The sequence below is a fragment of the Leucoraja erinacea genome, chromosome 1 (genome assembly GCF_028641065.1).
Source record: "Leucoraja erinacea ecotype New England chromosome 1, Leri_hhj_1, whole genome shotgun sequence".
Classification (NCBI taxonomy): Eukaryota; Metazoa; Chordata; class Chondrichthyes; order Rajiformes; family Rajidae; genus Leucoraja; species Leucoraja erinaceus.
In genome coordinates this window covers 88179986-88184555 of record NC_073377.1, presented here as the reverse complement: position 1 = coordinate 88184555, position 4570 = coordinate 88179986, and the positions used below count along the sequence as shown (strand labels likewise).

General features: G+C 45.6%; 1 pseudogene; it reads left to right on the top strand.

The window, feature by feature from the left end:
- Positions 1–209: 209 nt before the first annotated feature.
- On the top strand, positions 210–314 carry LOC129704772 (U2 spliceosomal RNA; annotated as a pseudogene).
- Positions 315–4570: the final 4256 nt, after the last annotated feature.

Sequence of the window (4570 nt, the reverse complement as noted above, 5' to 3'; positions counted from 1 at the left end):
CAGCATGGGCACATCGATTCCCGGAGAGGGAAAACACCTGTGCCCAACTTCGCTCCAGCACGATGGGAAAATTCATTTCTCGGCAGCAGCACTAACGGCCAGCGCCGAGGCCAAGGACTTTGCAGTGCAGTTGACTGGCTGCAACCGACCGCGAGGGACCAGTAATGTGAGTACCGGGGTCGGTCCCAGCGGGTTTTTTAGTTACAGATATCGCTTCTTGGGCCTTTTGACTAAGATCAACTATAGTAGCTGTTATTATCAGTTTTAATATCTTATATGTCCCTTATCTAAGGACCATATAAGTAGGAGTGCCCAGAATTGAGGGCATTAGAGTGGGGTTGACCGGCTGCAACGACCGCAAGGGACCAGTACCGTCAGTACGGGGGTCGGTCCCAGGGGTCTGAGATAAAGGAGCAGCCAGGAGCGCTGAGAGCGTTGGAGCCGGGTTAAAGAAATGGAATAGATGGAATCAGCTGTGCCAGATGTCCTCCACACCGGCCATATCCACTCCACGGAAGGAAGGACAAAGCTGGAGAAGGAGGACCGTGGAACAGCGGGCAGCCAGCAGCAGCCAGCGGCACTTGGATCAACCGTAGTGGGATCAGCTGTGCCCGATGTCGGCCCCGCACGGGCCAGATCCATGCGGCCGAGCGGTAAGGCTAGACACAAATCAAACAAGGTAGTGGACTCAGAAGGGTCCGACTTTGCATAACCGCCGGCAACCAGCGCCCGAGAGCGCTGGAGCAGGGAGAAGCGGTGTATGGAGCCTTGCTCCAACGTGATAAACCCACAGCAGTACCTCTTTGAGGGCTGCACAATGCTTCTACCCCATCAGAGGGGAGCACTGTGGGTCAGTTCTGGGCTGACCTGCAAGAGGGGTCCGCAGAACTAAAGACAAGTGGGCAGCAGTTAAGCCCCACATGGGTACCCCGTGCGGGACCCTAGAGATCTCTAACTCTAAAAAAGAAGTAGGCAGGACCCTGATGGGCCAGAGCCTGGTAATACAGCATCCCATGATCCTAACACAGCAGGGACTCTGCTGGACATGGTGGCTGATTACTTTAACCAAGTCAAACATGGGTAGACTTGGATCCAGGATGGCAATAGTATTACTATATGTCTGGCCACAAACGCCAACAAGAAATATTTACAGAGACTGGCCAGACATCTGCCACCTGGCAACGGTGAGGCATTACAGGTGCCCAGTGTAAACCAATGCATTTGGCAGCATATGGGGACGAACATCAGGAACCAGGACCTCAAGATCCAGAGAACCTTAAAGGGATTGACGGAAGGCATCATAGCATACACCCGCACCCTGGACTAAACGTAGGTAACCAAAGACCATCAAGACGCACTAGCTCTGTTTAGTAATATGCAATATGACCTGAACTACATGTGGAAGGCTGCCATTCAGCCAGCACTGGGACCCCAAAAATGCTACCATTTGCAAACAAAGAACCATGTGTGTGGACGAAGCCAAGACACTGGGGCTCATCAAGGCCAGCGCAAGGGCCTATTTTGGAGCACGATACCAGCCACAGGCAAGGCCATAAAAAATGTGGCTCATACCAGTGGCAGTGCCAGAAATCAATATAACCCGCAGGATCCTTTTTTAGGGTATGGCCAGGGCGGCCACCCTGGAAGATGCGGAAGCCTCAACCTCCCACACAACCCCGAACAAGAGATATCAAACCAGAACCTCCTTTTCAAAAAACCAAGGAAATAACACAACCACCGGTAACCATGGAGATAGGTGGGTGTGGTTTCTTCTGTTAAAAAGGGACCTACGATGGTGGGGGAGGGGAGGTTGCAACACTACAGTTATGTATGGTATATAATTACTACAGATTCATATAATCTCAGCAGTATTCAGGGTTATCTGATAGGATTTACTCATCCCAATAGCCACAGTACAACATACACCAGAATGGCATTTTGTACTTACATAAACCAAACAATCTAAAAACCCACATGGTGCTACAAAAATTGTACACAAAAGGTGTGATTGAGCATACTTTTCATGGAACATTAGAATTTGTATCAAACATATTTATTAAAAATAAAATAGAGTGGGGTTGCAGGATTATCATTGATTTTCAACCCTAAACACATTCGTTCAAGATATTCATTTTAAGATGGATACTCTTATTACTGATAAAGACTTGGTGTCAGCTGGGTTTTTCTATATGGCAGGCATTGACTCAAAAGAGGAACTTTGGCAATATAGAGCTTACAAAAGGGGCAATCATCAGCCCCAATATTATTTACTAAAATTCTAAAACCAGCTTGGCATTGTTATGTAAACAAAGCCATAGGGTGATGTATTTCCCCCGTTCGGCCCCATCAATGGGGTACTAGGGAAAATTCAACTACACTCGGCATCTGGAATTCTCAGAGTACCCGACTGGCCTACTAAATCATGGTATTCGGTCATACAGGGGATGGTGTTAGAACCATGTTCCCTAATGAACATAGCCAAAAAATATTAATTTATCCAGTGACTGGAGGCAGTCATCCATGCCATAAGACTATGGATTTATTGATTTGTAGAGTCTAAAAGACCCACTACACGGCATTGGGCTGTCAGACAGGACGATGAATCTCATCTCATCTGCACTAAGACTGTCAACACGGAAGCAGTACCTTGGACACATCAAGAAATGGGGCATATACTGCTTGGACAACAACCTCGACCAAAAGGCCAAGAACATTCTGGCCGCATTGGAATTTTAACAAGCCTCCATTATGATAATCGATGGAGCTACAGTGCCATCAATAGTGCCACAAGTGCACTCTCCAATTACCTATCACAAGGAACGGAGCGGCACGCGGTGGGAACGCACCCCTGGTAAGAAAACCAGGTACTCCGAAATCTGGGACGTGGGTGTCGTTTCTCAACATGCTGAGGAGCTTGTAGCTCATAACAGCATTGTCACTTCAGCAACGGACCAGGAAGATGGTTATGCTCATGGTGTTATTTACCGCACAACGAGTCCAGCCATTAAGCAAACTGAGCCTGGACTCCCTGATCATCTCACCCGAGAAACTGGTGTTTGTCATACAGGATTTAATAAAAGAAAACAGACCAGGTTCATCGGGTCAAGTGTTTGAATTTATGGTATACCCATATGACAAACGACTGTGTATAGCAAGACACATCTAACAATACATAGAATATACTAAGAGCATTCGAGGTCAGAGAATGGCGTTGTTTATCTCTTACAAGAAACCGCATGAAAGGGTCACGACTCAAACTATATCAAGGTGGCTCAAATATGTCCTAAAGATGGCAGGAATAGACACTAATGTTTTTAACTCTCATTCCACCAGGGCTGCAGCAACATCCGCAGCAAAAATTGTACAGGTACCCACAGACCAAATCCTCAGAATCGCAGGATGGTCATCCAAAAGGGTTTTCCACAGGTTTTATAATAAACCAGTTATTTTTTGGAGCCATCATTGTATTCAGAAAACATTTTACGTTCAACAAAATAATTTGCCCGAAAGGTTACAGGGCTATGATTCTCAAATTTAAAAAAATTCTATATATTTTTTCGTTATACCACACAACTCTTTGTATAATTGTGTTTTAAAATTACTAATGATGCTCTCTCCCAATACCCAAGGCAGTTGTGAAGCATGGACTCGTTCCACGGCATGAGGTCACAGAGCTTTGAAATCTTCACGAAGTCACTCACGTGACTCCGAAGTAAAATAGTAAGATTAAACGAGAACTTACCAGTTTGAAGTTTGATCTGTATTTTATGAGGAGTTACGATGAGGGATTACGTGCCCTCCGCTCCCACCTTCTTATGATCATATCAAAAACTGGTATCTCTTTGATAATCTTACTATGTTAGATCATTATAGGTTCCTGTGACCTCACACCGCTGCTTTGAAGAATGACACGCATGCGTGGAAGCGGGGTTCTTCACGTAATCCCTCATCGTAACTCCTCATAAAATACAGATCAAACTTCAAACTGGTAAGTTCTCGTTTAATCTTACTATTTTAATTGAGGAAATTGAGAGCACAGAGGCAGAGAAGGAGCAGGAATGGTTGGGGGGCATGAAGGGGGTGCACACAATTTCATGACAGCTGCCTTGACTCACCCTGAAAATCATGACGTTTTCTAGTGTAAAACTTAAAAACTTAGTATAGACATAGAGATAGAAAAAAGGTGCAGGAGGAGGACATTTGACCCTTCGAGCCAGGAACGCCATTCATTGGGATCATGGCTGATCATCCCCAATCAATAAACCGTGCCTGCCTTCTCCCCATATCCCTCGATTCCACTAGCCTCCATCTAACTCTCTCTTAAATCCATCCAGTGATTTGGCCTCCACTGCCCTCTGTGGCAGGGAATTCCATAAATTCACAACTCTCTGGGCGAAAACTTTTTTTCTCACCTCAGTCTTAAATGGCCTCCCTTTATTCTAAGACTGTGGCCCCTGGTTCTGGACTCGCCCAACATTGGGAACATTTTTCCTGCATCTATCTTGTCCAGTCCTTTTATAATTTTATATGTTTCTATAAGATCCCCCTTAATCCTTTAGTTTTGTTTATT